General features: G+C 37.9%; 1 protein-coding gene and 1 long non-coding RNA gene across 3 annotated transcripts in view; both read left to right on the top strand.

Annotated features, from left to right (window-relative positions):
- The window catches only part of LOC144637720 (uncharacterized), a 113824-nt gene that overhangs the window by 67391 nt on the left and 32852 nt on the right, over window positions 1-13581 (top strand). The window lies entirely within an intron of this gene.
- LOC144637728 (uncharacterized) lies at window positions 190-12342 on the top strand. The gene is made up of 4 exons (XR_013567795.1): window positions 190-404; window positions 6685-6858; window positions 10199-10246; window positions 11302-12342. It is a non-coding gene; the product is annotated as an uncharacterized LOC144637728 (long non-coding RNA).

The raw sequence follows: 13581 nt of genomic DNA, 5'->3' as shown, positions 1-13581 counted from the left end.
CCCGAAATCAGGAACCATAATCTCCGATTATGGCTCCTGCCCGAAATCGAAAATTTCAATCCCCGAAAAATCATTCATCATCCTTCCCTGGCCTCCCCCCTCCCCCTAGACCTTTTATCTGTCGTGACCACGCCAAGTTTCCCTACCCCTCCAGGGAAAGTTATGACCGCTTGCCTGTGTATACCGCATACCGCGAAGGCTTGCAAGGACGGAAATCTATTAAACGAAGTCGCAAACAAATTTGGCGGTCATATTTGTTTCCGGACAAAGAAAGAACTTTCAGTAGCCGACCCGAGGAGTACAGTTATGCTGTCTTCTACGGATGTTTGGGGAGATCTTTTACGCCTGGCGCGTTTAGTTCCGAGAGAACGGCAAACAACACGTTCTGCAACTCGGCCTAACCGGTGAGTAAAAACATGGATAGTAAAAGTATCCATGGTAAAAAACAGCATTTAAAGTTGTATATTTACCTCACAGAATTAAGATATTTTAAAGAAACGATTTGTTGTGAAGTTAATTTTATAATTTCTGCTCAGTATGCACGAAAATGGAAAAACTTCCAGGCGTAGCAATCGATACCAATCTTCGATGAATATCGATTTTCGATACCACTCGATAGGAACCAATAAATAATGGTAATTGAACTAAGTGGAGTGCAATTTGGTCTGAAATCATAGGCGAAATCATAGGCATGATTTCAAAATGACACTAATTTTAGACCAAAATTGCATGACACGAAGTTTAATTACCACTTTTTTACATCAATTTTGAAATTGCACAATTTAGATTTTAGTCAGTACCAATTTTTTTAGGGCCCGGACGCACTGGACTGACAAAATTTGTTTGGCTCTACCAAAAATGTCGACAAATTTTGTCTCTACCAAATTTTGAATTTGGCAATCGTGGACGCACTTGAAAACACCAAATTATTTGTTAACCACTGGCACAAAGTGTCAATCATGTTAAAACCGTACACCTTCGATAACTTTCCGTTCACTAAAAAGAGTCTTACTTTCCCGCCGATAAGAGCCGTATTTTACGCTTTTAGTACAATTCAATAGTCTTGACTCGCCGCGCTTTCATTTTGATCAGCAGCGGTACTTGTACTCGGGCGGTTTGAAAATTGTGCCAAGCCAGGAGTACTTGCATACCGGAGGTGTAATGGAAAGAAGATTTGCAAGCCATATATATATTAAAGTGCTACTATGATCAAATTTTCACCCCTTGAAATTTTAGGTGTTTCATAGAGTATTTAACGAAAGATTCAAAATGGCGTTTTCTGTTTTCTAATTAACAAATGGTAAACGTCACAGCGTGCACTATTGAGTTACAGATGCACGCGGGAGGTTGCTAAGCACGAAAGATGCGTGAGAGTCGCCCGAGGCGATAGCGGAGGGCGACTCTAGCTTCTTGAGTGCTTAGCAAACCTCCCAAGTGCATCTGTAACTCAATAGTGAACGCTGTGACGTTTACCATTTGTTTTATAGCACGACTTTTAGGCGATTTTTTTTTTTTTTTAGGTCAAGTGCGCACGCTTATTTGAACAATTGCGTGTAGTGCTCGCGTAAACGCTGACGAAAACCTAAAAGAAAAATACAAACAAAACAAATTTTTGAATTATTTCAAACTTGCATTATACCTCAAAGTCTTTCAGCATTATGGAGAAATGGTTTTTCTTATGTTTAGCTTTTCAAAATCACAGGAAAATCAAGAAAACAAGTAAAAACTCGTGAAGTAGTGGCACTTTCTTGTGCCATGTCGCATCAGATCAGTGCGCGCGCTCAGGCATACGTCAGCGTGCACCCATGGGCGAATAGTAGACGCTAAATTAACCAATCAGAACATGCGCTTTACTTTAGTTGTGCTATAATATCTTTTTTAGTTCCAGAGATATTTAACCTTAAATAAATTGTAAAATATGCAAATTAGAGGATTGATGACGTCATCTACTCAACCCAATTTTATTGCAAGTACAAAAATTGAGTTTTCTCAGTCATTTTTCTGCAGAGACTGATGAAACTTGGCAGACTAATAGTTCTGCAGCTGATACACTTACACACGTAAGAAAATTATGTTACCATGGCAACTAACTCTTTTCCAGTCCCCACCAATTTGCTTTTAATGTTTTAGAATTTTTTAGTTCGGGAAAATGAAACCCAGCCAAGACGCCTGCCGAATGCATTCATATGCTTGCAAGAGCACGCATGTTAAGTATCATTGGCAAATATCAAAAAGAAATGCCAGAATTGGCCAGAAAGACCTTTAGCTCGGGGGATCTGGAACCTTGTTTGTTGCCATGGCAACCAAACTGTTCAATTCATATTGTGAAACACAACTAGCGAAGTGTTACTGCAAAAAATCAGAGAGTTCTGATACAAATTGGCTGAGATATCACTATCTTCATATTTGATCAAAATTTGGTTGAGTCTATGACGTCACATCTTTGCTAATTTGCATATTTTAAAAACTTGAATATCTCTGGAAAGAAAAGAGATATTTGAAAACTGTAAACAGCATTTTTCTTCTCATATGGAGTTCTTGATAATACATTAAAACAGCCACAGAAGGAAACAGGCGAATTTCATCGCAGTAGCACTTTAAAGTTGTTGTATGGAGTCGATGGTCATTATAATCGTTGCCGTCCTCCATGTTGAACTGTCGAGAAAAAATAAAATATTTTGGCGGAAATCTGCCTTGAAAAAGCGAGATCAAAAATACTTGTTCGACGATTAAAGCTGATTTCCAGTCCGTACTGCGCAGACTCAGGGTTTGTTTACGTTTTTGTTTTGAATTCGTTGAAACGTTACACTTCGGTGACAGCATACATGACGGTTTTTTAGTCCGCCATTACAGTTCGTTTCGTTCAAGATTTCCAATGAGCTGAAACGTTGGTTTGAAATAGCGTCAAGGTTCTTTTACTCGTTATTATTTGTTCTGCAAGGATATCTGGCGTTAATAATGAAGAAAAAGGTAAGTTTGTCGGGGAATTTTTAGTTTTGCTTGTAAACATTCCCTTCGTGTGGGCTCACATAAACATTGCAGCCGAGATTGCGCAGTACGGACTGGAATTCATCTTTAAGATTAAGGCGTGTTTATTGAAAAATCTGTCAGACTTGACGCTTGACAAAAATTTGTCCTGCTCCGAGGCAGGACGACGGTGCCTTTGAAGTTTGGTAAGGGTTGACTAAATTTGGTAGATCTGAAAATCACCGGGCGCACTTGTCTCACGGAACTGGTGACAGATTTTTTCGCAAAATAAACAAAAATTTGCCCAGTGCGTCCGGGCCCTTATTGATCCAGTAGCCGATTGGTAAGAAAGCGAAACTGGAAACGCTTAAAAATTACATCTGAGACGTCATGTGTCAAAAACTCAGTCGAGCGTAATGAAGGAAAACACTTTTCATTCAAGGAAACTTGCGCAGTTCTCAAGCTAGAACAAAAACAGTTTTATGTACTTCAACGTTCAATCCTCGTCATCTGACTCAATGATGCAACCCCATCGTTTCTTCTGTGGCTGTGCACGTGGTTAAGATTTCCTGTTTTCTTTGGAGAAGAAAATGGTGCAAGCTCATGATCATGAATAGTGTTGAGGATTTCTTGGGAGTGTTGAAACTCTCTTGATCACACCATGCTCAGCCCTCAATCAGGTCAGTGGATGGGTTTTCTCCTTCAAATGCCATTTAATGGCACTCTACATGATTTTAACGGATTCCGGCTCATAATAATCACCATCCTTTTTTTGACCTCAGGTTTAAGAACTGATCTTGTCAATTTGTTCCAGTGGCATTGTTTTAGTGGTGAGATTTTCAAGATGGCGGAACTGACACCAGCTTCTGAAAGACATTCAATCATCGTTTTGATGTATTTTGGCATATTTTTATTTACAGCGACAGACTTGAGCTTTAGTATTGCATCGATTGAAACTAAAGGAAACCTGCATGGAAACCTCTACTTCTTGTGCTGGCTTTGTATTTCTTGTTGTGTGGTTTCGTTTGTTTATATTTTGATGGACTTAGGATCACACGGATCTTGTGCAAAAGTCGAAGAAAAATCGCCAAAATATTTGTCAAAATGACACTGACAGTTGGAAACTTCCTCAAATGTAGGTCTTAGGCCTGAAGGAGCTCATTATTGTCATTCAGAAACTGAAAGTAATTAAATTCATCCATTTTGGCGACTTTTTTTGCTTGTTTACAAGCGAAAATAGGAGAATAGCAGTTATGTGGGGCAAAATTTGGAACATTCTTGTCATTCTTGTCTACTCTCAAGGGACTTTTTTAATTTCTCAAGGGAATATTTTAATTTCTCAAGGGATTACTTTCCGCTGTGGGTGATCACGCGATCTCGTGGAAAAAACGTGACTTGTCATTTACAAACGTTATATAACAATGTTAAAAGTGACATGTCAGCTTTCTTATCTCAACGCACGTGTGTCTGAAAGGCGATCTATAAAAAGCGTCGCACAAACAATGGATTGCGTAACTAAAACACGAATAAATAGCCACTAGCACTTACATCGTTTAAAAATTACAAAAGTCAAAAATAAACCATACCAAAAAACTTGCTCTTTTCAAAGATATTATTGAAGTTAAAACAAATGCAAGAGATGGGGGCTTCTTTTAAGGCTTCTTTTTTAGGCCAAATTTGGTCGCTACAAGCGCCCATTCTATTTCGTCATCAGCCTAGGTCGTTAGGGACGTGACCTCGCGTTGACAGCAATGTTGCATCACCACCCTATGTGTTCGTGGTTAATTATTGTTGTTGACATGAGACGAACAAAAGAAATTTTGAAATCCATAAGGGTTACTGAAATAAAGCTCTGGAAATAACATATCTAACTACATTTCGCTCTAAATATCTCAATAAAGTTTAATGAAACGTTTATCGACTCATGTGTTGTATTTCTTCGCCTGCGCGGGCCGTTTTAAGCACTTTTTTAACTGATTTAGCCGGCCGAAGGCCAGTAAGAGAGAAAGAGGAGACAAGGCTTGCAAGTCGGCGGCCGCCAGCAGCGACCTCCTCCACTTCAAACCGGAATTAACGCCAAACTACTGAAAATCTCACCTATCTGACGACGGCTATCGATCGGTGAGTTGTTGCTCTATCTCTTCGCCGAATTTGAACTTCATCCCTCCAATAGTTTCCGAGAAAATCCACGCTGAAATCATGCATACGGCTTTTTGACTGCACAGGATAAACCTTCGACTCATACTTCATGCAAAAAAAGTCGGTATCTCGAAGAGACTTTGATTTAAAGCAAGATTTTGGAAACAAAAATTAAAAATTCACTAATGGCTTTCTTTCTCATAAAATTTCCTTGCAATTTGATTACCGTAGTTACTTTAAGCAAGCCTTCAAATCTGATTGGTTGTTTTGTTTTACTGTTTCTTTCTCACTGGCTGAAAAAAAGATGCGATTTAGAGCAAAAAATAGTGCAATTCGTGAATAAATTGCACTACTGAGAGCCAATCAGATTGCAAGGATCACCAGTGATTTCAAAATGGATGTAATAAAGAAAAAAAGTTGTGAGTTCGATTGATATTGATTGATATTGATTGATTTCCATCGATTGTTGTCGATTTTTATCGGAAACTATTTTTGTCAATTTCTACAAGTTATAAAACATGAACGTGCCTTGGATTGGATTCATGAGAATAAACTGTGAGTAAATAGTACCATGTTTATGGTCTGCCGCCATAATTTGAGATAAAAGCTTAATTGATCAACTAACGATGATGATGTATAGTTACATCTTGACTTGCACTCTCTTTTAGAGTGAGCGGACAAGCATAATAAGATACCGTAAAATCCCGGTTATAAGCCCCCCCCGGTTATAGGCCCATCAACCTGGAAACATAAAAATACATCCGGTTATAAGCCCCCCCTCCCCCCGATATAAGCCCCCTCTACCGAATGACAGTACTGAATAGGGCTAAATGTTGCTTTTTTGTGTTTTTTTAACTTAAAAACGCATTTTGATCAACACTCCTGAGGCTCGTTTCGAACGTTTTTTTCCTTCCGCTGATAAGCCCTCCCAAATATAAGCCCCTCCACTTATAAGCCCACCCAAAAACCCTTACGAAGTTGTATAAGCCCAGGGCTTATAACCGGAACTCTACGGTATATAATTTGCTTGAACTTCTAGATTTCTCTGTGCATGTGGCAGTAAATTTTGTAGAAGCCCTATAGGCTTATTCACGGCAACTATTTATGACTATTGGTCACTATTCGCAACTATTCAATGACTATTCGTGACTAATTTGTAACTATTTATCACTATTTCGATTATTCATCACTATTCGCGACTATTCAATTGTCTGTCTCAGGGTCATTTTATGTAATATATCAACCACTCGACAGCGTTTTTTATCACATTTCCAAACACCAAGAAGAGAGTTAAAAGTACAAAGCGCAGAGTATTTTTGACGAACTTCGAGGTGTTTTGTATATATATATATATATATATCTTCTCAATTGAAACTAAAACTAGTCAGCGCAAACAGAAAAATAAAATCATCAAAATCTACGCTAATTAAGATCAGATTTCCAAACTCCGTCACGGTTCTGATTTCCTTTGAATTATTAATGAGTTTGAGAAGTTACATTTTCTGATCATTAAGAAATCAATTTCCATTGCTCAATATTGTTTATTAATTTAAAGTTCTTGTTTTCCCATGGATGCAGGTGGTTGAGTGCCATATATGTTGAAAGCTACAAAAACACAAGGGCCATCCCTTTATTCAAACACCTTCAGGCTCACACCAGGCATTTCAAATGTCTACAGTGTGGGAAGTGCTTAAATTAAATGTTTCAAGATTGAAAGCTACACCTCAGCAAAGTACATAAAAAGTACAGTAAGTATTGACTTTTTATTTGTTTATGACCGTAAAGAAGAATACACATAGCTTTGTACTTTAATAACAGTGCAGAGGCGTCAGAGTATTTTAAAACGTAATGGGGGGGGGGGGGGAGGGAATCATACTCCTAGCCATACGCATACCTCTTTCCTGGGTGGGGGGAATCTTCCTATTCAGATTTCCCAAAATGTCTTCAACAGTGTCCTGTGTTACCTTATTGTTACTTTTTATCGCGGGCACTTAATTTCGCGACAATGGAACAACCATATTTCGCGGGATTTAAATTTCGCGATTTGGCCAAAAAAATAAGATTACAGGAACTTAATTTCGCGAAAAGTGTCACAATACTGGTCTACATTAACAAGCAGTAAGTCTCAAAATTGGTCCAACTGGTTTTAATTTTCCACTGCAACAGTTTCCAATGACATTGAACAAAACCATTTAACAAAGCAAAACTTTAAAAGCAGTTTAACATGTTCCTTTGCAACAAAGTAGAGCTAGTTTGACGACTGTACAAAGGTAATTAATTGTCTTAGTCTGTAAGATTCGAACTTTGGCCGGACACCGTACCTCGCCGATTTCGCTGAAATTTGGCATGCAGTCTTGTTTTAGGGTCCTAACTACCAAATGGATATTAAAAAGTTTCAATTATTTTTATTTTGGAAAATATCGAGTACACCGATTTGAAGCATCCGCGACGGCCCGCCAAGATGACACAAAACAGCTCATCTGTTAATAAGCATAATGCCAGCTGATTTTGAAATAAATATGACTTTACCGTTGTGTCATCAGTAATTATAGCGTTCAAAGAAGGCGTGACTGAGTCGCGGCAAGAACAGCGCAATAACATTTTCCTCATTGGATTGAAATGTATGTCGAATAAATTGTTTTTAGGACATTAGTCAAAAGAAACAAATGTTTTTCGTCCAGATTTTTACATTTAAAGAGAGCAGGTGAGTACTTGGCTGTTTTTGTTATCTCGGACTTTTTTATTACAGTCGAACCTCTCCATCTGGACACCTCTTATACGGCCGTCTCTATTACGGACAACCTCCAATGCCCCGATGTCATCAGGTATTAAAGCGTGCATGATTAGCGCCTTCCGATTATATTTTCTACTCTCACAAACATGTGTTTGAATTACCCTTTTTGAACGAGCTGATCGGGTGGTTTTTAAAATTTGTTTTCAGCAAAGGCTGATTTTGTGTGAGGCTCAGGTCAGACATTTTAAGGTCGTTGTTTTCGTCACTGGCACGATCGTCTGGCGTCTTTGGTGGTGTGATGTAATAATCTTCGACACCGATTGGTGATAGATCACGCTCTTGCCGAATCCCGTCGGAAGCACCGTCAAAACATCTTTTTTTCACAAACTATTCATCGAATACACTCCCTTTGTTCGTCTTTAAATGTTTTGTGAACAAAACTCTTGAAAGATTTTCTAAAAGCTAGAAGAACTCGCTCTCTACTTCATTCCGCTCTACACCCGCCATGATAACAATCATCTACGTGCGATATTTTTGGACCGGAAATTAGACTTGAACTCAATTAGCCAATCAGGATACAGTTCTAATTTTGCCTTTTGTTTTCCAACCAATCAGAAAAAAGTCCAGATTCTGGACTTTTTACAGACGACTCGACAAGTAATTGTATCAGGCGTTCATTTTTCCGTTGACCCTTCCGCCGCGAGAAAAATAACGCCTGATCGCAGGTTAGTTTATTTCAAAATCAGCTCGCATTATGCTTATTTACAGATGAGCTCTTTTGTTCAACATTCAAACCACTGTGTCAGAGACCTAAAGAGGATACGGGGGCACCACTTCCACCCCCCCCCCCCCCCGGCCTTCCTACAACAACACCAAAAAAAAACACCCCAAACTCCCAGCTATTTATATAAATGCAGATTTACAGCTAGAAGCCGAGTATTTTCAACCGCATCAGTCAATAATAAACCAGTATTTCTATGCATAAATGCTTCTGAAACAAATATCTTTGTCGCTCATGCTTAGAAATGGACTTTTTAAACTCTGATCATTCATTAATTTTTATCTGATCGCCGAAATTATGAATAAACCTAACTAACGGAACGCAATCTATAAAATTAATACACGTCAAGCTCCAACGATGTTCATTTCACAGCAGTTTGAATTTTACTTGAGCTTCTCTATCTCTTCGACTTTCATTGCTGATAACGGGCATATTTCTACCTGGAGACACAACTTCGTTTGGCTAAAAGGTATAGGCAAAAATATTTAGAGGAATCTTTAAGCGTGAAATAGTTAAAGATAGGCACTTTAAGAATTCCTTAATTTGTATATTTGTGAAAAACAGCCACATAACATGAACAGTTGAAGTTATACATGTCTGACAGGTATTTTCACCAGACTGAGTATAAAACCGTTCGATGACATTCTTGCTTTCCTAGTAATTTTTGAAGAAAAATTAAGAATGACTCTGTTACGGAATGGGCAATTTCTTAAACAGTGATTTGGAAAATGCGAGCAACAGAAGTTCTTGTGAAACGAATATTGAATATTAACAACAGCGTATAATCACGACAACAATATAAAAATCTGGACAAAACGATCGTACGCTGAAAAATCGCCATATCTTTGGCAAAGATCATGTATTTGTTTAAGATAAGCAAACAATAGTTACATTACATGAAAACTGCTTATTATAAACGACTGTTAACCCTTTCATGTTTCTCCCAATTATTTGCTGTTAAATGAGCTCATCCGCTGAAATGGCGCTGAAATGGCCAATTAACTAGAGGTTCTATAATTTTTTATTCTTAACGGTTACATTTCCCCAATTTTCTTATTAATGGAATCAATTCACCAATGAACAAGCTTTGTTCATGGTAAATGGCTAGTTCTAATTCGAGATAACAGTGGAGTTATAAGCCTTTCATTTTGTAGTAAATTTGAGACTGTTCAAAACATTGTTAATATACCTTCGAACCTCTTGGCCGTTGATCATTCAAACTTAACATTTGCCTAATATATTTTGATATATTGAAAGAAGAAAGATAGTTCTATATAACTGTACCAAATATGATCGAGTAACTGTGACGGCAGGTTCAGTGCCGAAGTAACAAGAACACCTTCGATCAGCAATGTTGGCGGGCCGTCACGGACGCTTCAAATCGGCCTTCTCGATATTTTCTAAAATAAAAAGAATTAAAACACTTTAGCTTCACTGTTATTACGTTGTTCTTGCCGCGAGTTAGCCACGCCTTCTTCGAACACGATAATTACTAGTAAGATTATTGTCAGTGGGAAATGGGTTTTCAATTGGGATTTTATATTTTGTTGTGTAATTATTTATTTCTTTATTTAGAGTCAGACACAAACAAAACAGGCCATTCTGGAGTTATGCAGGAAATTGGGGCGAGTTTCAAAATTTAAGCTATCCATAAACTGACACCACCACCATAGTACTGTAACTATACACCAGTGCACTGGTGAACTGTAATAATTTATTTTGTTTGCATGATATGATTATTGGTTTTTGAACAAACTGTTGCAGTATTGAAAATTCTATTTTATTTTAAAACTTAAGAGGAAAACATAATAATGGAAGGTCTTCATTCAAAATGTCTTGTTTTTAGAGTGTTATTGCTAACAGTGGGTGTGAACTCAAAAAGGTGAATGTGAGCTCAGACATTGTGAACTTGATTGTAACTATGCAAAATGTCCACAATTAGGCAAATATAGATCATATCGGTGCTAATTAAAGGATCCTAGTCAACCATGATGCTTTGCGCGTTTTAAGAGCCTAATCCGCCATTTTATATGCCATCTAATTTCGAGTATTTTCAACTGTGGCCGACAATCCAAGCGCATCCTCGCGTACGCAGTATATTCACATCTTAAACTACCATCAAAGTCTTAAGTAATTATCTGTGCTTCGATTCATTACGAGCGTTTGCACCCGGCAGTACAAGTGACACAAGTAACAGGAAGCGGGAGTTCCAATACATACCCAACCCCCTCCCTAATCCTGCACCCCTATGTCACTTCGAGGGCCGGATTAAATACTCTCCTCACCTCTTGTTCTTTTAAATATGCTTCTTATTATTTTTTTACAGCACTACTAAGCAACCACTGAAAATTATTTACGAACTTTTTATGGCTTTGTCAGCAGAAACTCCTTAGATGTTTACTTGTGGTTTCTCATATCTGTCAGTTTTCGTCTCTGCTTATTCTTAGAACCAAGAGGTATTATTTGCTATAGGCTCCAAATTGTAATTAGGATCAGATAACTGACTGATGCATCCTCAACAACTTTTTACATTGAATGTCATGTTGGTGTAGGCAGAATTTGTGATTTTCTGGGGTGGTGTAGGCATACATTTAATTTACTAGGATGATTGCAAACTTTCTACTTAGACTTAGCTATACTATAGGGTTATTCACAATTTTCTTTCTCTTTACTTCTTTAGAGAGGGTGACGAGAATAACCAAAGGTGTATTCTAGAAGATGAAACACAGATAGAAACTTGATTACACAAATGCTGTTTGACATGGATTTTGCAGTTGCAATCCAATGCATTAATCCTTGGGCTTGAAGAGCATCTATTTTACTATTTACAGACAGTCGGGAATTGGACAGTAAATGTAAATATAAAGCAATGCTTAAATTTTATTGTGTGCCTTTGCACTTTCTGTTTCAAGATGAAAAGTTAAATACTCCTTATTGACATGGAGTTTCTTTTAAATTTTGAGAATTGTTGGTGAAGCTGAAGAAATATCTCCTACTAAGTTGACGGTATTATAATTGTTTTTTGACTGTCAGTCTTGTCACATATCTATAGTGATATTGTTAGATGAAATTAACACTTTTCATATGTTCTTGAGTAAATTACAAATTTTAAAGATTAAAAAATCATTTAAACCAGACAATCAACTGTTTAACTCATCAGTGTAAATCTGAAAGAACTTCTCCCAAATTTCTGTGTGGTTTAATTGGCCTGAATGTGAATACTTATTTCCTTGAAACGGCAACTATGCGGTATATATTTATATAGTAGATTGTATAAAAGTCTATTTAATTTAAACAATTTATTTTGAAGATCTCAGATGTGCAGTCAGGCTTGTTTGAGTTGAAATTTAATGTAGTTAAAAAGAATTTGAAGTGTATAGCCTGCATGGCCCGCGTTCAAAGGGGAAGGAGAAGGGGAGTTCAAGCGCAAAGCGTGAGGTGCAATGAGAGAGCAGGAAGCACGATCAGAGAAGGGGGGAAGGGGACAAAAATAATAGCCTCAGGGCAGGCGTTCCCCTTCCCCCTTCTACGATCGGGCTTTGTGCTCTCTCCTCGCGCTTCGCGCTCAAACTCCCCTTCTCCTTCCTCTTTGAATGCCGGCCACGCAGGCTAGAAGTATATTATTAAGTTTTAATAGGAATATAATGATTAAATTTTGAAAAGTAATGAGTTGTGAGTACTTTAAGGTTTTTTTGAAGGATTTGAAAGAAATAAAGATCACAAATTTGCTCTTTACTTTGAGTGATTATTGTACTTACAAGGACTCCCACTTAGCAGTCATATTTTGATGCATTGAGCGGGGCTCTGTTTTGGAAGGTTGTGCCTGATAGCTAAGTCATAGACCTACCAGCCCTAGGGAGCCCTGGGTCAGACTTCAACTGCTGGCTTTTTTTGGGGGGGAGGCATAGTCAAGTTTTAGGACAATTTAACCAGACTTTGCCAGTCAGAGCAATGACATGGTATTTTTTTCATGATTGTCATGTTTTTGGTCGCTGCAGGTCTGTGGCAGCCTGGCTGTCATCGAGGGTGACTAGGCACTCTGCCTTGCCCCATGGTCTAGCCAAGCACCCTCAGGGGGAGGCTGGGTGGTTTTTACTAATTTTAGGCCTTTCTTTAAGCCGACTGGGCACCTTTTGTTAAAACAAGGCAGATTTCAAGGTTGTGCTCTAAGAAAAATTACAACAAGCCCAAAGGTTCCAAACTATAAGATCCAGCATGCCCAGCAAAAAGCTTATATGAAAGAAATAAGTTTATCTGGTCGCCCAAAGACAAAAGTTAGTCGCCTGAGGCACCCAGGCACCCTTAGAGCACAGCCCTGGATTAACAATAGCAATAAGTGAATAAAATTATGGTCATGATGTGACCTCGTAAACATAGGATGGTAGGCCTATGCTCTGATGTTGCATTAATGTTGAGTTTACAACCGAAAATTTCAAGCACCAAATAATATGTACCCGCCAAATACAACTTTCGTCTTTGTTGCCAAATTATGAATCAAAAACAGTGAGGAGAGTCTGTAAACGCTCTGTATTCATTATTAGACGCTGAGTTTTCCATCAGCTGAAAACGAAAAAATACATATTCATTTAAAGTTTCTCACTGTGATGATGCCTTGAGCTTTCTAATTTGCATTAAAAAATCTCTTTTAAACCTAATTTTAAATTAGTTTTCAAACTAAAAATGCAAATTGGGAAGTGATGACATCATAAATCGTTCCAATAAAAGACAGATCACAAAATCAGGGACCTTTGAAAATTTTTCTCAATTAAATGCCCCTGTTGTTTATTTCAAAGTTGGATTGGTGGACCCAGTGTTTATTTGATTCAGCATTTAATCAGGGTGCAGCGTTTATTATCGGATTACAATTTTCTGTCAATTTTTCAGATTAATTTATTTGTTACCCACCTCCAGGAACAAGGGGTAGTTTGACTCTTTTCTCTTTGTTCCACTCCCATAAACT

The sequence above is a fragment of the Oculina patagonica genome, chromosome 14 (genome assembly GCF_052425735.1).
Source record: "Oculina patagonica isolate OP01 chromosome 14, crgOcupat, whole genome shotgun sequence".
Lineage (NCBI taxonomy): Eukaryota > Metazoa > Cnidaria > Anthozoa > Scleractinia > Oculinidae > Oculina > Oculina patagonica.
This window is presented reverse-complemented; position numbering and strand designations above follow the sequence as displayed.